This window comes from Diuraphis noxia, unplaced genomic scaffold (assembly GCF_037042655.1).
Source record: "Diuraphis noxia isolate RWA-SAM2 unplaced genomic scaffold, SU_Dnox_SAM2 contig0003, whole genome shotgun sequence".
Classification (NCBI taxonomy): domain Eukaryota; kingdom Metazoa; phylum Arthropoda; class Insecta; order Hemiptera; family Aphididae; genus Diuraphis; species Diuraphis noxia.
The window spans coordinates 36,462,027-36,485,481 of NW_028301713.1; the positions used below are offsets into that span (position 1 = coordinate 36,462,027).

General features: G+C 30.3%; 1 protein-coding gene across 1 annotated transcript in view; it reads left to right on the forward strand.

The window, feature by feature from the left end:
- Nucleotides 1-227: 227 nt before the first annotated feature.
- The window catches only part of TfAP-2 (transcription factor AP-2), a 192,621-nt gene continuing 169,393 nt past the window's right edge, over nucleotides 228-23,455 (forward strand). Inside the window, exon 1 of the mRNA XM_089222386.1 lies at nucleotides 228-531. The gene's annotated coding sequence lies outside the window, so the exon portion shown is untranslated. The remainder of the gene's footprint in view (nucleotides 532-23,455) is intronic.

The window sequence follows — 23,455 nt, forward strand, 5'->3', positions numbered from 1 at the left end:
CACGCACCCGCAGTACGCACGTACACTTCACCCCGCAGTGCCGACACCGCCGTGCCCGCGGGGCGGAGATAGGCCGTCCCTTTGGCCCCGAGCACTCCGCCCAGAGCGTCGCGCAACCGCTACCGCGGTAGCCTCTCCGGCGGCGACCGGAAAACGTTTGTGTCGCGCAATTGTCGTGCCGCGTCCGTCCGTAGTAGCTCCAGGGCCGACGGCGTACAGTAGTTGTATACAGTTGCAGTCCACGCATCATCCGCTGCCCGCACGCGCGTTTTCGTCCGACACCGTCAACCGTATGATAACTGTGCGGTTATCGTGTCGTCGTCGTCGTGAATAATATTACAGTCGTCCGCGAATATTTTTCTCCCCGAACCCTCTCGCGGACATATTGTTCCAAAATATCGCGAATTTCCGTTCTCCGAAGTCTTTTCCGCGAACATCACTGCACATATACGGTTTTCTGCTGAACCGATGACAAAAACTTCATCCGCGAACGACTACAACCACTGCAGCAGCTTCACCATCATTCTGCAGGTACGTACCTTACGACCCGACCGTAATAAACGTATATGGTATGTTTATACAAAAATCTGTGACCGAGAAAACCAGCAGCTTCACATGAGAGCCGGCTTCTGTAATGTTCTATAACGAAAAAAAAAATTTTTAATAATTAATATAATCGTGTGCAAATGGGGCCCGTGCTCAAGAGTCAAGATTGTTTATTTTAGAGTTTAATATTTATACACTTCTCTGTTTATATATATATATATATATATATATATATATATAGATCTGTACTGAAATATGGTTGTACAAACATATATACCATATCTATAATTAACGAAGGGGGTAAAAATTGTTCAAGTTATTTATTTACTCGCAATATTTGATTTGAAATTCTAAGAATAAAAAAAACATCTAACAGCAATATTTGTATTTTACTGATAATTATAAATATTTCATAAATAGTAATTTTATAGATAAATATTTCACCACCCCCGGGACGTTGGATATCGCGGCCGTCTTGTCGTTGTCGAAATATTATTAACGTCGTGAACAAGGTAAAAAATTCAACGTGCACGCTCATCGCCTTCGATTTCCTATTTCATACATGCATTACATTTATTACACGCGAATCACTTCAAATCCCGGGATCGATGAACAAGGTTACTGCGACGACCCCAATGGCGTATTTCTAAGCTCCTATAGGCGTTCTATACGTAGGTCTTTGCTATTATTGCACTATCCGTGTACGTATATGATATAATATATTATGTTAGTATAGATAAATGTATAATTATTAATTTATACCTAACAGACAAGTCCGAACAGATTTTCTTATTTTTTTTTCTTATGGATTATATTAAACAAATTAATGGAATAATATTATAAGCACATAATGCCCGACGCGCTTGATCCCGTACCTATATATTATTATATTATATTATATGGTTGTGTTCGGTGAAATGTTTTGAAAAGGTCAGTTTCTTTTCGGTTTTTGTCTATTTCCCAGGCTTTGTCGCCGTGAGCGTTTTTATTGATTTCATTTCGACATAATAAATACGGCTCGAAACAGATATCGATTAGAATATAGATTTGTAATAAGGTAAAATTATGGTTTTGCTACTTGTTCAAAAAAATAAAAAAATAAAATAAAATATAGAAAACTACTTTCCGATCAAATTTTCTAGTTTGTGCGATGGCCGGTCACATAACAGTATTTAAATGATACAGTCACGCACCAAAAACTGATATTTTTGATTTTCGAGGTCTATACCTGTCAAACCCACGGGTTATAGATTTTTATAGATCGTGTTTTTTTTTAACATCGTTAAAGAGCGCAAAGATCGGGAGATTTTCGGACATAACATATTAAAATATATATTTTTTTAACTCTTCATATTATTCTTATATGATATACAGGTATGTTTAAGCAACGACCTTAGAACGAAGTTATTATTGTTCTTTTTATTGAATAATTTATTTCATAGAATGTTTCACTTGTGCATAGTATTTCATAAACTGTTTTGATGCGTTGTATATACAATAGATTATGTAAGTATAGGTACGTTTTGACAAAATTGAAATTGTTCTATATTTTCCGATATTATTATTTTTGTTTTATTTCCTGATTTTTTTTTTATTAAATAATAAACCCGCGGGGATATAGGCTATTGGATGGAAATTATGGAGAAATACAAATAATAAGTTTTATTTTATGTGATACAATTTTATGCTATACGATGTAGGTATACCGTATAAATAGATACCAAAAATATGTTTTTTATTATATTTATCTATATTTATGATATTATATATAAATACAGGTTATTTATAACCATGTCTATTTTATTATTATCATTCACATAATATTCTAATATATACTATTATATTAAGCAATATTTTTTAAACGACACTATCACAAGAGACTATCATGAGACTCCATCATGTCTATTTGACACATACCTATATTTTTGAATTTGTCTCGTCTGACTCATTACTATTTAAAATGTTTAACATTTTAACAATTCGTCAACAGTATATTTTGTGATTTTATACCTAAACGCCGCACCTGGCGTTGTAATTATAATAAATAACAATTTATAATATTTAATATCATGATTTTTCGTTTTTATTATTCAATATGAGAGTAAGATTTTTTTTAACAAGTTTCTTTTTTATATATAATAGCGAGTCTTTCTAATATCAAAAATAAATTGACTTTATAATTGAGTTTATAATAGTGTTTTAATTTATGTACATCAAAATTTTAATAAAAGAATTATTATGGGTTATTTATTAGCATCCTAATGTAAAATATAAATAATAAATTGCACTTAAATCATATTTTTATTTAACCTAAAGTTCAAATTATTATTAAAATAATTATGATACAACTTCTAAATTAAAAAAAAAAATTACATTTGTTTGTTTATAGAAATGTGTTTATTTTGTGTAAGTATGATTGAATGTTTCATTATATAATTTAACAATTCTTACATAATTGTTGGTAAAATATATAACACTTTCAACATTTTAGTAGTTCCTGAAAAATGTAATTGTTGTAATTCATATAGCTTGGATCTTGGCTTTTCTATTATTTTTTTAAAAATAAATTACACAATAACTTAATACTTGAAAACTATAAAAATTTTTTTAAAATTTAAACAAATTTACATCGGAAGTAAAAGAACTGTATCTAATAAATTCGTACACATATGCACAACTAATATTATAACAAACAAAAAGTAATTATTTTTATTTTTTGATAGAATATATTATATTATAATATACAATCTGTAAATTAGTTTTTTACAATAACAATATGAACTATAATAAGTATGACATGAGTTGCTTGATAAAAGGAGTAACCCAGCGGCTACACTTTACATTGATTTAATTGTTATGTTAGATATTTAAAAAGTAATAATAATTAGTTAATTATCAACTTTATATTGGCTGATCATAATCGCAAAAACTTTGTTGTTTATGATTTATTTTTTTTAATAGTAATAATTACCTTTTCCAATAAATTAATTTTTAACTTTTAATTTTATATTATTTTATAATTTCCTATGGACAATAGGTACTATAGCATTTAATGTTGATAAAAAATGAGTTCATTGATTATTTAAAATTAATACAACCCATTAAATTTCTAATTTAAACTTACATAGTTACATGTATAATATTTGTTTATCCACGATTATTCAAAAAGCCAAGCTTGCTGCTTGCACATGATAACATTCATGTGAGTCCAAACATATATTATTGACTGAAAAAACAGTATACAAATTTGTAATTTTTGAAATGCTATTTAGATTTTAAAAATGTCGTAGATAATCATGTTCATTATATAATTAATGTAACTGTATCAATGTTATGGATGAACATATTTGTAGTTTTTTTTAAATTTTTAAAAATATTTTGTATAAAGAGGATAATTGTGGTGTTATTTAGTTACATGTATTATAAAGTGTAATGATAATGTGGCTTATAATAAATAAATAATTATTTAAAATAATTGATAATTATTAATATTCTACAACATTAATTTTATAAAATTTGAATGATAGTATTTTATTGTTTTATTTACAAATAATACATATTATATTTTGAAAATATTTATTAATCATTTATTAAGTAGAATTTAGATTTTTACACTGCAGAATTTTAGAATATAAACTTAAAAATGTCTATAAATTTTTAAGTGACTAGACCGGTTTAGCTTCTAAATTTGAGAATAAGTATAGGTAGGTACCTGTCATTTTTTCGACATGAAAATATATAGCATATATGTACTTTATGCTCATATTCAATACGATGTTATTCAACAAAATAGCATAATATTATATTTCTTTAGTGAAAAGTTATTATTATACTAAATAAATTTATAATATTACAATGATTTATGTTGTATCAGTATATTATAGATATATATTTATTACTCGTACTATATAAATTAGTTTATCATTAAATACAAAATCTATGTGTAATATATATAATTATTAATATGAATAATTCATGTCTCATTAGTTATATCATCTAATATATTATTATATTAATTTTTTGTACAATATTCAGCTTTCATACATCAATACATGTTGCATACATAATAATACATATTCATACATTTTTTAATATTTCACAAATGAATACCGGTATCTTTTTTAAAATAAATAGTTTCAAGAATAGATTTTATATGATTAACCAGAACTGTTTCAAAAAAAAAAAAAAAAATTCAAAGTTTTATTAATAACATCGGTACATCAAGACTTATCAGAATCGAATATTATTTTATATAGTGCCTATATACCTACAAAGGTATTTACATATTTTATCTCCTACTAGCTCTTATACTGCAGAGTCGCATTACTGAATAATATTAACATAAATAATAATAATAATATTAATATTATTAACTAAAATTTAAGTAATACGTTTGATACGCTCATTCTTAAGGTTTTAAATTGCATGACACAAAAATATGTATTATAATAACGTGTATATGTGCACACTATTTACACATTATTTATACTAAATATGTCATAGACCTCGGGGGCATATTTAAGATTGAAATGATAGTTCATAGTCTAGTCATGGGAAAACTATAAAGGGTGTTTCGTACAAGACATATTCACAAGTCTTTGACAAAATGTGTAGTTATCTATAGAAAAACCTATGACAATATATAATTTGTCTAAATGTTTAAGGAGAAACTAACAATTGAATAAATTATTTTTAGATATCACGAACTACTGTCTTATTACAATGTTATTTTAAATATTAACGTTAAATAGATGCCAATAATGTAAGAACCTATAATTCATAAAAGCTGGAAAAAGAATGTAATTTCTTTAATTTATTCGACAAGGATATTGGTGGAAACTGTATAACAGTATATAATATAGTTACATATAATATATTTTTTTATAGTATGATTTTAAATTGTTCTAAATTGAGTAGTACTTGAGCAGAAAATGTTCTTAAAAAAGTAGTGCGGGATGAACGAACTTTTATATTATATTATATTCAACTGCTATCGTGTATAACTTCGCGTATAAGACGATAATCGCGGTTTCGCGTGGAACTTATGCGATTTGATGTTATTATACATACGACGTTTTGTAATAATAATATTACTATAGTACAGCAAACCAGCGGGTGGATTTGGTGAGTGAAAAAAATATTTGAAATATTTCGAATTCCTATCGGTAGGTTTACAGGAAAAAAATTCTGAAATCACTTATTATTATTTTAAATAAACCGACGCATTAATGTATACAATACATATACCTATGTATATGTATTATGATACATCAGTGGGGTATTAAAAATATAAATACACGCGCGTACCTATAATATTATAACGTTATTATTTAGAGCACGTATACATGACGAGTGTGAGCGTGTGTGTGTTACTACTGGACGGCGGCGACGGCGCGTGTAATAATAATTATACGGTGCGGAAGCGTGTTTTACATGACGTATACATTCTTGGGATGCCTCGTGTGGATACCGTCTGCCGAGACTAAATATACTGTCCGGAAAGTCGAGCACGCGAGATGGGCTCGGCTTTATGGTAGGTACCTATATACATGGTGCGCGAGAGCGGGCGCACGCGTACCTCCGCCTCCACGTGTGGGAGATTTGGATTTCTCGATGGTTTGGTGAAAAAAAAAATAATCGTTTTCATTTCAACGAAATTCCCATATCGTGTCGATAATGACGCGACGAATGCCGTCCGATCGGTGCAATGTATACTTTATATATTATATACGTATCTATAATGTTATGTGCCATGTATAATATACAGAGAGCGGCGTTTGTTAGTACCCGACATGGCTCGGAGGTTGTTTTTTGTTGTTTTTTGTTGTTATTTTTATTCGTATAAATAATATTATATACATAATATAAAAAAATCACCTCGTCCAGAACCGTGTACCGGAGGGTAACCGCGCAGTAAGCCTGTAACGGGCCGCAGCGTATATACATATATATATATAATTTCATATTAAACGGTTTGCGCGCTTGTCGATTAATTCTCGCTGCTGCAGATAATATATATTTATATATATATATATATATATATATATATATATAATATAATAGTTACCTATTCAACCCCGTCGGTCGCGTGATTTCGGCAAAAAAAAAACACGAACGTTCGCCCTCTCCGCCTCGGAGGCCTGCTGATAGCTTTACGCATAGTATAATACATATATAAGTACATAATATATATTTAATATATCATTATATATTTACACGCTGCGGTTGCAGCAGCTCTCTCCGCGAGCGCGATCGTTGATTAACAGCACGAAAACACGCATATACCTACAGCCATTATTATATTAATATTACGGAATGTATCGTGATATCGTATATGAAAACTAAGCGTGCGATCTAATATTATTTAAGAAGACCTATTGGGTCTTAGTGGGGTAGTCTTTGAAGTGAGCTCGCGCCAAAATATACAAACCCTTTTCGTCCTCCAGCCAATGTATAATATCTATGTACCTAGGTACATATTATAATATTATAGGTTTTACATTTTACAATATAATAATTTAGCTAGGGCACGCAATTATATTATTATATCACGGATGTACATAAAGCAGTGGCGTATTTGAAGGAAAATATGGTTTTATAAAACCCACCTTGAGAGTTGAGCCTCATTTTTATAACATTAAACATTTATAAATTATCATGGTTAGTATTAAATTAAATTAAAAAATACTACACAGTGGAACCTCGATAACTCGAATAGGCTGGGGGCGAAAAAAATATTCGAGTTACCAAAAATTCAACTACTAGAGATTCGAGTTATTGAGGTTCCACTGTATAAACAAAAAATATTCTAAAAGTTAATTAATGTAATGGTTTCAGGAGACCTTTCTATATTAATCAAAATTTGTATTAAATCTTTGAAGGTTGATTTTAAATACTCCACTAAGATGCAACGCTCATGACATCAGATAAAATTCAAATTTTAAACCATTAAGTATTGAATTTGGGATATTGTACCTATGAACAATAAAAAAATCGTTACATTTTTCTCTAAGTATTAATAAATTTGAGCACATTAAAACCCAAATATGAGGTACAGTGAAATCACTGTGTACAATATGTGGGTATAATATGCAACCCCTAAAGCGATCCAACGTCAATATGATGTGTTATATTCAAACACATGAAATAATTAACTCATTCGGATGAAACAATTTGGTATAGTGTTCATGACTGTATTAATATTACGAATACTAATTTATTCATACACTTAATATAAAATAGAATTATTATACGAATATTCTCGGTAAGATAATATACGATGTAGGTATCAATAGGTATCATGTATTAGTATGATATGCGTTAACGTTTAAACGTCGTAATTAGAAAAGGAAATTCGCTAAAATTCTTAACGAATAACACTTGAAGTAACGATTTCTAAGATATTTGGTAAATTGATACATTTGTATATTAGATGATTTAAGTGATTTATTCCATTTGTATAAGGTATAACAGTAAGTTAATAATTATTATTATAGATATAATAGTTGTTACCTATTACTATTCACGAGTTTTTGATTTTTCCACAACGAATACGAATAAGGTTATTCTTAAAAATTACAATAAATAATATACATATCTACAATATCCAATATATTAGGTTTGCAGATATTATTAAATCATTTAACATTTACGTCTAATTGAAGTTAATTAATTCCTAAAAATTAAATTTAAATGATTTAATAATATCTGCAAACCTACGGATACAAAAATATTAAATAAAATTACATAATAATTCATAAAATTCTAGTATGATTGGTGAAAAATTCAATAATATTAATCGAAACTTTGACTGGTTGCCATTTAGTCAATTTTGATTTTAAAGGTATGGTAAAAAGGACCAAATCGACTTAAAAAAATTCGGTATATCCGAATTTGGTATTCAAAATACCTGCTGCCATTTAAAAAAATGCAAATTGTATTGCGCATGCGTACACGGATAGATCTAAAAATGTAAAATCATCAAGAAATGTGTATTTATGTATTCCCTATCCCCTCCCGAAATCCGCATATTAATCCGATGTCACTGGACAGAATTATTTAGTGTTACCTTTAAAAGGAAACACACTGTACGTACCTATATAAGATCTACCTGAATAATATAATAATATGTGAGAACTTCAAAGGACGAGGGATTTTTTATCATCACGTAGGTATATGTATATATTTTTATTTTTTTATCAACCTCTCATAATTACAGACTGTCATCATTTTCAGTTTTTCGTATAGTTTCCCACCTTACGTGGGAGGACGGACAAAAATCACAAACTAATAATAATAATAACAACATATGATCTGGCAAAAGAAAATAATATATAACAGAAAAATAATAACTCTTACCACCGATCTAATTCTAATTCATCGTTAATATTATCTTATTATATAGGTAATATGTATATTGTATAGGCATTTAATGATTAAAATATTTCCCTGTGCAAATGTCAAAATATGAATAACTTTTTTTGTAGATATTAATTTTATTTATTTAATGGTTCATGTAACTAAAAAGAAAAATGTTCATGTATTTTGAAAACAAATACCTAATCATGTTTTTGTTTTCTTTCCAAACGACGATCGAGACATACATTTTATTAAAAGTGACATCACATGCAAACGCATTATACTCATATTTAAATAGGTATTGTAATTCCACATACATGGGTGTGTACTGCAGCACATAAAACTGGCCAAATTGGTAACGTGTCACGGGGGGGGGGAGGTGTGCAAGGATAAATAAATAAATGTATATATATATACTAAAATGATATACTGTGTGCACGGTGAAACGTAATTAAAACGGGACGACCAAAGGGCACATTTAGTTCGTGCAAAAGTGACGTACACAAACGCAGGCGGCAAGAAGGGTGCGGTCGGTCAGCCTTTTGAATTATTAAACCTTCCGCACAATCAACACACACACACACACTCGCTAAATACATACACACACGTCTCTTCGCGCGTATTTCGTTGAGGAGCGGTCGGAGAAGCAATTCAATTCCAAAATGGTTTCACCCACCTCTCCCGAACCCCTTTGCCTAGTGATCATCTTTATATATATATATGTATTTCGACTCATCTATACGTCTCTTTTTACTTACATTTGACTCATTTTCCCCACATCATTGGAAATGTGTGTGTTCACAGTGTTCACACTCCCTTTACGCTGTAAGAGTGTGCGGTCACCGAGGAAATTCCAATTTCCACAGGATAAACTCCATTTTACGGCCAATTTATTTCCGGCGCTCGTCTGTCGGAAACCCTGCACTCAAATACGAGCACACCCCTCTTTATAATATACAACCACCGATTTTGGAGATAAATCGTATTTTATACTGCGGCAAAGACATAATTGAGGAACGGCAATAATAATAATAAAAAAAAAAATCCTCGTCTACTGATGATGGTGTGATACTATAATAATGTTTTACCTATAACTACCACTAAGCTTTGTATTTTAAATTGAATGACATTATATATGTCAGCCGTTAGTTGTAAATTCAGAATAATTAAACAATTTTACCGGGATTATGTATTAAAATAAAATAAAACTACAGCAAAAAACTTTTTTCGAGCACTTTTAGATATTAACCGGAACAATGGTTTAAATTAATGGGTATTATTCTTTTGTCACTTCTTAAATCAATAAAAATACTTTAACTTTAAACTTTGAGAGTGGTTTTTGTTAGAAAATTGAATCTTGTCAAAAATAAAAATTCCCATTATTTTTCAAAAGTATCAGGAAATCCCATTAAACAATTATAGAAAAATGATAAAATGTTGTAACATGTTTGGGTCTTTTATCGCTTTTTATATTAATTTTAAATACCTATTTGACTTTTTTGAATCGTATATACAAACATTTTTGTTTGTTAATTAAAACTCTCAACAGTCTCAACACAAAACAACTTTCTTTGTAAGTTTTTCTAACAGCAGCTAAAAAATATAGTTAATTTTCCTATAAGCGTTTGAAGTTCACGTTTTTACGACATATTTTGTCAAAATCAAAGACATTTAAAATTATTTTTTAATTAAAAATTCATAAGATTAAAAATTTTAATAGATCCAGATTGAAAATGCTATACAAGATTCTTTATAAATTAGTCTTACAACATTTAAAAATATCAAACACATACAGGCATAATATTAGTATGGCAAACATTTGAATTCAAATAAGTATAAATATTTTTTCCAAGTGAAATTTACAATATTGCCACTAGAGATATTGTACCTAAGTAAATGTGATATACAAGAAAAATATATTTTTAAATATTACTTTCTTAAAACATATTTAAATAGTTTATAATAAATTAAACACAATATGGATAGTTTGAGGAAAGCAACTACCCATTTGTAAAACTTGCATTGAGTGATTTATATTTTAAATTAGATTATATTATATGTCAAGTAGGTCACGATATCATTTTTGTTTTTACCTTTCTAGAGGTTTACCAGGAATTGTGGAAATATCAAGATTTCTACAAGAGAATTAAGATGAGATAGTCAACAAAGATAGAAACTTTTATAATATAATTTAATTTTTTTGTATACTGACGAAGTGACGAATATTAAATATATTATTTTCTTACTCATTACAATCTTCAATATATTAAACCAATTTAAAAGTATTAACCTATACAACGTAGATATTGACTTGAAAGAATTATTAACAATAATATTTTGTATGAGAAAATAGAAATTATAGTTATTAGATACATTATATTGTTATATGTGATATTTTTGACAAGAATTATTGAAAGCTACGGTACCATTAAAAAAAATACGTTTCTTATACTTTATAAGTAAATTATAAAATAATCCTTAGAAATAGAAACTGTGACTGTACCGTTTCCGCTCAAGATACATTTTTCATAATATGTATTTGTTTATCATAGAATTCAAATTTAATTATATCATCCATTATAGTAACTTACCTATTTAATACGAGGTATAGGTAAAATATTGAATGCGACTGTATAGCAGAGCAAATTCTGCTGTTTTTTCTTCTTGAATATTTTGATTTTTACATTTTAATAATTTTACATTAAATTTGTAAACAAATTCAAACAATTGTTGTAGGAGGAACTCACGGCAACATAGACCATTGGGTGTGGGATGGTACGATAAGGGTTATTTTGTGTATTTTTTTGTGTATTTTTTTGTAGGTTTTTAAGTTGGTAGGGTTGTAACACGCGTTTATGAATGTATGGTAAGGACATGTTGCTAAAAATCTCAGGTGGTCACCCATCTGGAAGCTAGCAACTGCGACTGGTTCGTATGCTCAGTGCGTTTCCGCAGATTGAGCGTACAGCCGTACCTCACTAAGCCACAAAGTCTAACAATTGATAGATATCATACTGTATAAAAATATGTTCTTATTATTTTCAATTTTAATTTTTTTTTATGTTCTTAACATCGGTGGAAATGGCGATTAGTAACAACTTTTTTCATTACATACAATTAAGTTTTTTTTTTAAGTTGAGGTTGCTGATCTTGTCCATGTATTTGGAAGCATTCTGTGGTTATGAAGTTGACTGAGAATTCAGTTCCACTATAATTGCACCTTGTTTTCTATTCTTTTGATGTTATTATTAAACGAAAATCGTTTTGTGTTTATCAACCATATTATAAATATTAGTTGTCAATATATCAAGGAATACTTTACAAATGAATTTCTATAGAATATTCATTATTATTGATTGTTACTGTACACAATATTTTAAATAATACACATCCTTAAATAGTTAAATCCTTTGTTCATATTTGCTGAAACGGTCGAACGTCATTTATTTATATTAATCTAACGTAATTTTACACCCCAATTTGAAGGAATCGAATTTACATTAAAAAAAGTGTGGTCATCAATGCATCGTGTTATTTATAATAAGATTATTATGTAACGCACGAGTATAATGTTATAGTTGTTGAACTAAAAGAAGATTTTCATCAAATCTAACGCCATATAATAATTATAATAAATAACGATTTTATTTCGTACACAATTGTGTAATAATTAACGATGACGGTTCAACTCATATCCGTTATTCGGTCATCGTGTTCGTATTATATTATAAATGTATAACACTCGGAATCATTCTAGATTTTAGAACTAAGAAAAAAAAATAATAATATATAATATCAATTACGTATGTTATTATACACATATATAGCATTATAACAATATATCATAATTCATGAGCAACGTCTAGAATATAATAAAAAATATTTATATAAATATATATAGGCAATAGTGATCGAATGATACACAAAAACTATATAGGTACAGCGGCAAAGTAATAATAATAGTTTATCTACTCGAGTTGTGTATTCATCATTAAAAAAAAAAAATCAGATAATAATTTACGATCCGAGTTTTTGTTTCTCTTAATTGTGTATAATATTATAATGTAGCAATGTACAAAACATACAATCGGAAAATTAAAAATAAACTGTAACACGCGCGCATAAAGAGTAATAACATTTCAATTTAGACAGGCATAGGGATTCGCCCCGAGGAAATACAATCGTTTAACTTCTTAATGCTGGAACTGTTAATGAGATTTCTCGGGCTCCGAGCTACGTAAATTCATTAACGGTACACAATATTAATAATAATAATAATACGGAAACGGAATGTGCCATTTTGGAGTGGTCAGTGCAGGTTCTCTAGATAGCTCATTGATAAAAGATTATTATAATATATTGCCTCTCTGACCGCGAGTTATACATCTCACACGTCATATATGATATTATATAACCCGCAGAGATTTAATTGGAAAATATGTATTTTTTAGCCCTAGACATACGCCCAAAAGTTTCGTTCTGAATAAATCAATTATCATCCTTTGACGATAAACAATTATCACGCACCGTCCATTATAAGGTATTAAATCAACACATATTATAGTCGTGAGCCGGCATTGCGAACAATATGCATGCAATGATGTGAAATATTGTCGATCTCAGTGATGTTATGAACTACTTTTTCTAATTTCAAACTACATTTTTAATTGTTGATTTAAAAATGGAACTAATGAAATCAAAATAATTAAATTTTACGAACAAAGGGGAAAATAAAATAGAATTTAATAATTGTTAGAATGAATATTATTTTTTCCGACACGATTATGTTGACTATTTGTCATAACACATTGTTTCTAAGTTTTTAAATTTTTTTTTAACTTTAAATATTGTTCAATATAATATGTAATTAAATTTGTAAAGAGTAGGTACAGTTCGGTTTCGATCTGATGGGTTGAATAAAAAAAAGCAACCCAGACCTCATTTTGAGTTCGTATACGATGTTTCCAAAGATCTGGGTTCGTTAGTATATAAGCTGATGATAAACTGGAGTATTGGGAAATCGTCATGAACCGCATACGAATTAAAATTATATTTCAAATTGCACGTAATCTGAAAAATTGCGTCTCGTTCGACATTATATAGCATACGATAAATGTAAAATGTTTCATTATATTCATTACAAACGTTGAAACATATCAGATCATATGTAAATATTAAAACAATTGTCTGAATAAATTACCGAATTTATTTTTGGCGTAGATAATCCACATAGTATAATAATTTATGGAATTTAAATGGATCGTAGAACACGACTTGCACCGAACACTGTTCACTTCCAAGTACTGTGAAACAAAGGTATGAAATATATTGTGTTATTAATTTTATTAATTTTATTAATTATTAATTCAAAATTTCTGCAATATTTTTGGTATATACAGACTGCTTGCAGCCCGATAATTATAATACATAATACGACACAGCACGATACTATATTCTTTATAGTATTATATGTGACGTCGCAAGCCTAATCTGAAAGTGGGAAATAAAAACAAAACGATAAAACACCCTAATTAAACTAACCCGCGCGTATATATTATCATAATATAATATTATATTATAGGCATATATCGATGTCGTGCACGAAGTCATGTAATACTATATACGTGTGTTATAATATAATAGCAGTGTGTAAAATGTATGATATAATAATATTATGGGTGGCGGTGCGCACAGGTACTCCCACACACAACCACTCGTAAACCTACCTGTAACACCTATATTTAATTATTAACGTGCGGTCGAATGCGAAGGTGAAGATGAGAATCTACCGTTTGTATGCTGCAACGTATATAAATCGCCCGAAAACACAAGCATAGAGATAAGGAAACGGATTCGCTCGTTATCAGAATCTGAAGAGCTACACAATATATATATATTATAACACATGCTATGCCATATTGTATTATTATAATGTTATATAGGTATTTCATATTACTCATAATATACGGTAATGAACACTTTGCGTACTATACCATAATAGCAAACCTATTATGGCCGGTTTTCTCGTAAGATTTTTACGCTCATTTTCTAGCTTGCACCAACTGTAGTTTTTTATAACATTCGTTAATTCTATTAATATCGTTAAATAGTGCATGTATGCTATTAAAAATGATGAACACGAGGACGGGCATACGAACCTTTCATTAATATTTATATTATGATGGACTTTATTGCTAATATTGCCGACCACTATATTTGAGGGAATTCGTAAGTTTTACGTTCAGTGACTAAAATGTATCATATTATAAATATATTATAATAATATAAAATATTATATTGTGTTGCTAACTGTGATATAATATATAGTTAAAACAATATATAGGCCCCGTTCAAATCTTTCTCTCTATATATAGCTATAAGTCATATATAGGATTTCATTGAATTTACCTACATATTATTTTTAGAGTGTCTTGCATATACGATGATTTTCAAGCTATTAACGTGTTTGATGTTGATGCTGAACAACAAATTTTTTTGAGGCATTTTGACGTTTTTAACCTATTTCTCGTATTATAACTATAAAAGGCATCAAAATCCGAGCCCTAATCATTACTAATAACTAGTAATAAGTAATAACAATTAGGCTACAGAGCCATACACCGCACCTTATAAACCTAATATTATAGTTATATAGGCACTTATATATTGTAACAGTGTTTCTATAAAAATAGCTGATATATCGCTTTAACTTTTATCATCAATCTAGTTTATTGTATTATATAAATCTTTGAAATAAACACGAGCTAGGATTTTAAATGGCGTGTAATTTAGCGTCTGTTAAATTAAGAAAAAATTTTATTTAGATGGTCAGAACTAATTGCATACAATGAGCTGATAACTCAATGAGTTGAATGGATACAGTACGCGAGCATAAATATGTATACTACTATACTGCTTAGCTAATAATATCTTTGTTAATTTTGTCTTAAAGGAAACCAACTAACAGAACATAATATACATGATAAATTACATGATGATGTTTATGTATCACAGTCGTGAACATCATAAAAGTATATAAAATATGTACCTATACATATAATTTTCACAAATTGTAGTCGGCTCGTTTGTTATAGAACATATATATATATACAACTATAATAATAATATTATATCACACAATGTATATCCACTGCTTCACCCCTACAAGCCGCCGTTACTATTTTTTTTAATAATACGAATTTATCGATATTTATATAATATTAAATGCGTACTGTATACCATATAGGTACCTATATTGTGTATTCGTGTTGGATGATCTTCGCCTTAGAGAAAGAAAAAAAGGGGTTAAATATGAAATGTACGATATACATCGCGTTATTATTTATTGTTCTGAGGCGCGCGCGTGTGAGTGTATCGCGTTTTTTACTCTCATATTTATTACGGTTTTTTTTCTCTCCCAAAGATAAGGTCTGTGCCCATATAATATATACTCGTGCGTATATAATATACACTCGCATCAATCATACAATCACCCGCGATTGTTTATCGCGACGGCAAATCCCCATATTACATATATTATAGGTACTATACATGTATAGATAATAACGTGGCAACAAATCCAATCACTTGAAAACGTTTTCGTTTCAATAATAATTGTATTGAACACATAGCCACATAGGTACACACAAAAACACACTTGGATTTCGGGTTTCGAGTGTATAATGTGAAAAAGTAACCGACTGGCGCACAACTCGCCACTATATATCATAATATATTATACATTATTATTATTACCATTTAGATACTATTATAGTGATTTAAAGTTTCCACGAACGAGGAAAAATAGCTGGCCGTTTATTTGGAAATTTTGCGCCCCTAGTCATGAACATTTTATCGTTTACGCCGTACCTAATTATTATTATCAATGCATAATATGTATAGGATGCACTTACGACTATTGTTTATTCCTTCCATGATAGAGATAGATAGGTCTTGGGTAAAGAGATTTTTCAAGATTATACCTACCTATAGACATTATTTATTTATGCATTCCCACAGTAAATAAATAAATTAGGTACTTAACAATTACCTATTAAAATTAATGATAAAAACCTAAACTAGTTTATTTTTAGTAATCATAGGTCTTAAAAAGGAAAATAATATGTTGTATAGTATTTGGGTGTATGAATATCGCGGAATATACGATAACAATTACAAAACACTATCAAAAAATACGTACTTGATACTTATAAGTGCTGATTGTTAATATTGATAAGTAGATACCTAAAGATGAAATTCAATTTATTTTTTACACGACGATGAGTGTAGAAAAACATTATAAAATCTTATAAATTAAATATATAAAATATATAATGATCATTGTAATATAATATAGTTAATCAGTCAATGTACCCTTTTCAGTATTCAGCTTAGTGCAGTCATTAATCCTTAATGTCACATTATGAAATTTCAGTATTTATGTATATTGTATATAGACTAATAGACTAACTTTGCACTGGACCAATCACTGCACGCATATCGCATAAAATATGTCAGATCTATCGGAAAATCATCACGAATTTTCGTTTTTACTGTGTACGTATGAGAGTGTTGTATCAGATATATGCAACTGAATTTTGTTTACAGACATATAGACGAGTGGTGGTTGTAGTGTGACCTACGGAATGTAGAGTGCGATCGGGCGTGAAGTATGTAATATAATATACCTACCGAGTGTGGTTTATAAAGTGCAGCCGGCGGCTACCACACCATCTCATGGCGCCTAGGGTACCTCTCACCTTTGAACTATTCGGTGTTTTCGCGAAATAAAACAATCTTTGCGTGGTTTTTGATACGCTCGTCGTGAAAGTGTCTTAATACAACCTATATTTTTATATCATACCTATATATATTTTATATATATATATATTATATGTATATATATATATATATATGTATGTATATTTATTTATTGTATTTATAAGTAGATGTTTCAGGACAGGAATCAAATCGAAATTTTGTTGAAACTATAGAAAAATAGGAATAATTTAAATAGTTCAAATTTTGAGAAAATTTGTCAAAATCACGAAAATTTGCAAATTATCTTGTAGCTAAAATTACACATTGGCTTGAAGATGTAATACAAGTTTTCTCATATAGGTAAGTAATTTATATTCTGAAATCATAATATTTGGAAAAAAAACAAATAATAATCATTTGAAGTTCAAATTTATCTCGTCCACTGTACATTTTTTACTATTATTAAAGTTTTCCTGATATAAATCATCTAAACTAGGTAGATATAGATTTGAACATTTGAACCTTTTTTGCATATTATATACCATTTGTTGGTCATAAAAAATAACAAAGTAATAGTTCGACAGAGTGCAATTTTAACAATGTTCCTATACCATATACGTCGTATGACATACGGTTTATACACCATTCTAGATACATCACGACCTTTTTGTAAACTTCAGAAATGAATAATTGTCCAACCTATGAGGCTATGAATAATATTATGAAATGAGGTGAGAGGTGTCGTATATATGTATACATATATAGTCTTCGTATTCGTCGTGCACTCGTCTTTTCGTGTTCCATATATACATATAAACGTCGCAGCTGTCGTTTGTCAGACGAACGCCACTGCCACGACCACACCGCTGCGAAGGGGTTACTTTTTATTATTTTTTTCGTGATGGCTTCGGGGTCGAGCCCGTCTCGTACGGACACCGCAACCGAATGCCGGACATATCATATTTGTTACTCCGAATAAAAATGTACAACGTATCATGTGTGTGTGTGTGTATATTATTATTATTATATATATACTTATAAGTGAAAAAACTCGAGTAATAACAACCTATACTGGGCGAAGGCGGCCACTCGTCAAAATCGCATTTAATTTATTCCGCCCACCCCGTCGCCGCTAAGCCGCAGCAGCCGCCGCCCCAAGCGACATAATTTTTACATAAAAACAAAAAAATTCCAAGCCACCACGTCTACGTCTACGTGAGTTACACACGCGCGCGCATTATAATCACGAGCGAGTTATTTTTTTATAAATTATAACAAAAATATCCATTATTGCAGAAACGCTGTGGTTAATTGTTTACTTGGACTATAATATAGGTATAGTATACTGGATGTAATATTCAATGTGTATGAACGCGCTGATATACATTTAAATTTTAAAAATTCTAAAACTAACATAACTAAAAATCAATATTTTAGAATAGTTTTTACGAATAATTACTAAGCAATACACTCATTTTTGCATTTGGAATTTTACTGTAAAGACTGCAAAATTTAAAATAGTTTGATAGCAGCTACGTCTTAAAACAAGGCATAAAAAAACATTCACCTGACGCTGGCTGCTATATAAATATAAGCAATCAAAATAGGTGCGCACTTATACTCGTTCATTCAAAAGAATGAAAATACCACGAGTTTTATTAAAAAAAATTTGTCTTGTATTGTGAAGGAAGAAGATTCTTTAAGAAAATGTCACCATTGTGTTTGTATTGTATATAGTGTCGATGCTCCGTTTACTTTAACACAACAATATTAATCCGTTATCCTCCACAACGATTCCAACGGCAGTAGTAATGGCACCAGTTTCCAAAAAAAATACACACCAGCGTGGTTCATCATATATAGTCAATCATCATTCTTCATAACATTAAAATTTAGAATTTAGTGAGAGATATTGTGTACTTTTGCGTGACATATTATATATTCGGTTATAAGTCAGATATATTATTTAAACTATAGTATTATAATTTTTGTCAACCCGATGTGTATACATCAAAAGCAAAAATAATAAGACGTTAAAAATATTTAGCAGTTGCATAATGCACCTGCCTCCGCCTTTCGTGTATAGATATACGACATTCTAAAACCACTTCACTATGATACTGGAAAATAGGGTTCGAGTATAATATATAATATACTTGTATGACACTCTAATAGTCTAATGTATATATAATATTATGTATGTGTGTCGTCGAATAGCAGGGTACTTATATAATAGCAAGGAATAAAATGGTAATTAAAAATTTTTTTTTATCGACGACGCGGGTGTTACACTATACTCAAAACCACCGTCCCCTCTTTTTATTGTTCAACACTTCAGATTGATGTTTGAAAAAAAAACATTAAAATATATTATAATATTATTATGTATTATATTATGAATATGTCTATAAAAACGAAATATATCGGCCGATTTGATTCGATAATATTATATGTATAATATGGTTGGAATAACATGAACACGATAATAATAATAACTATTCAAACATGAAACTTGTACGTTCTAATCACCGATAACAATCTAAAACATGTTCCTGCATAAAAATATTATGTGTACCTATCGTTGTGGTCGTCGCGGTCGTCTTGGTCGTCGCCTTCGTTCTTATATTATATGTATATAATAATATTATAATTTAATATATAATAAAATATTACCGCGCGCACAGAGGTTTTCCTGCGTATAAAGTACAAACGATTATTAAATTTAATTATACGTCTACGGTAATAATACGAAAAATTATCGCTATAGAGGAGAGTGTAATGTGTATGAAACAAAAAAAAAAAAGTGGAATACGATTCGTTACGTGATACAATCATCGGATTGTTTATTACACATTGCAGGCAGTAAAATATATTATAGTAATAATATATTATAAATGTCGACGGTGGTAACATTATTCAATAATCTTATTTTTTTCAAAATCTTTATCTCGTCCACTTCGATTTCACAAACCTCTAAAGATCAAATATAAATTTCGTCCGCAACGTCGTCACGTCGACGACCGATGAACGCGTCCTAAAAATCCATTTCCCATAATCATACAAATAGACTTTCATATACTGCAGGTACTGCTATTGATACCTATTATATATAAATTCATTGATTGATAAATACTTTGACTATGTTGAATATCTATACTGCACTTCCGTTTCTGACACCTATGTAAAAATTCACTTTTGAGCATCGTATAGGAATACTAATATATATATCTCAAGAATACTTACATACTCACAATCTATATGCATGTGATGAATTTGAAATTAAAATGTATATTGATAATATATTAATATATGGCCCGTGGTTTCTATTAGTACCTATATTATTAACCGTTGTACGCCGGTAGTGTATACATCATATATACATATTAATATATTATACTGTGGTATATGACATAGTCACTCCAACGGGGACAGTGGGACAATGTAATGTATACCTATATATATAATACATCTCTATATCTATAATATATTAGGCACTCGAATACGGGTGGCCTCGTGTCATTATTATTATTATTGTTTGACACTCGCACACACTCACAATAATAATATACGTATGTATATATTATACAATAATATCCGCCTGCAAGATGACGCGTGCCGGCCGCGGCGTACGGTCCACTTAACTCGGCCCGCAAAAAGGGTTGACGGTGACGATACATCAACATAAACACGGTACCCTACATGTGTTAGTATGTGTGTGTGTGTGTATCATACATAATAATAATATACTCGACCGCCGCCGAGTGTTGACAAAACGGCTGCTGCAGTTCTTTTACGACGTGCAGAAACCCGTACAGTTTGTTTCATCATCGTGTCAGCTATTCGATCGTATGCGTTTTCGTTATAAAACGCATCACAATATAGTATAACATAAATCCCGTCGGCGCCCCGCAGGCAATCGATTCTATATAATTTATTACAATAAACCGTATACGAATCGATGTAAACCCCTGTACGACGCAAACGTAGGATTACCTGCCATCCCCGCATCAGCACCGCCATCACCGGCGTAAATATGTTTTTCACTCAAAAACAATCATTTTTGTCGTTCGTTAAAGTCTCTCTCGTGCGCGCCCGGCAGAGTGCTGCAGATAACCGTTTCAGGTGTATAAAAACGCATAGGTATAGGTATAATTTTATTATTAAACGTAAAAAATAGCACCATAAAAAAATTTAATTCCGTTTAATACCTTATTGGTCTCTAGTCGCGATCACGTTTTCGGGTTTTTTTTTCGGTTTTTAAGCGTGCGGCTGCTATATATATAGGTACACCGCGCACACGTCACGCACGTACGACGACGAAAAGTCGATTTCCGTTCGCGTGCAGTATTTATAAAAAAATAATCTTAATATTATAATAATATCGTACGTATTTTTATTTTTATATAATATACACGTCGTATTATCGCCGTCGCGTTTGATCGGCCCCACGAGAGTCGTTACAAGCACGCGCCCGCGCCCGCCGCATTTGATGAGTGCTGCAGCGGGTGGCCCGACGACGACGACGACGCGTTATTTCAGTCTCGCGTCCGTCAAATGCGAACTTCTACATTATATATGAGCACGCCATCATTAGAATATTATGCTACCAAGCTCACATGCTTATTATATGTTTCATACATATTTATAATATTGTGCGTAAATTTGAGTTTCGCGAATTTTTTTTCCATACTCGTTTCGACGTTTTTTGCCATCCGTGCAAACACGCGTTTCATTATAATACAATACAAATCGCGGCTACCCGTATATATACGATAATACATCGTGGCCGAGTTATTTGCCGAAATCAAATTCGTCCGCCCCACATTAAAATAATAATAATAATAACGACACACATTATAATAATATACACGATACGCCTATATGGCTATATAGTACTTTATTATATGATTAAAATATGTGTACAGAACTATTGGAATGCGCGTGTTCGAAACGCAGATGATTATCATATTATAATACACACTACATACATAGTATATCTATATAATATGTATGTTGAACCGAAACTGTGCTCTCGCGAGACGCGACGACGACGGAGACGGATGAGCGGATCGTGTATAATTATCGCGTTATATACACGCGTCGCTCGCTCTAGATGTATCTATTTCGGTGTAAGTATAATAATATTATGTGATTTTTTTTTCACTTCTACGAATTCCGATAGTTCCAAATACAAGTTTTGGAATCGTGTTTGGGGGAAATCGATTGCGTGCGCAAATCACCTACAATATTATAACAACGTTATGGCTGAAACCTATTACTGCAGATATTTAGTAGGTATAATATTATACGTCTAGCACAACGCCACGCCGCGGTCGTTATTACTTCGAAATTTCAGAAATGATTGATAAAAAATGTCGACAACAAATGGCGCGCATAACACAAAATCCAGAGATTCATAAAATATTTAAAACTTAAAAAAATATCCGTAAACCTATAAAGGTATACGGTCAACGGTTTGCAAATTGGTTGATACGAATTGAACTTAACTTTGTCAATAATCATTTGTAATATTATACTCTATCAACTACACAACAATGTAAAAACAAAAACAAAAATTGAAATCGCATTTATGTGCAAATATGACTGGACTACTGCAGAGTCAGTATCTACACATTCTATACGCATATACAATAACAATGATGTATTATATAAGAATAGTTACATAATTATCAATATTAATATACACGCAATGTTTTATGTCTCGACCATTAGAGACCACAGTGGTCAACATAACACACCAAACTGAAAAAAATTGAGACTTCAAATATAC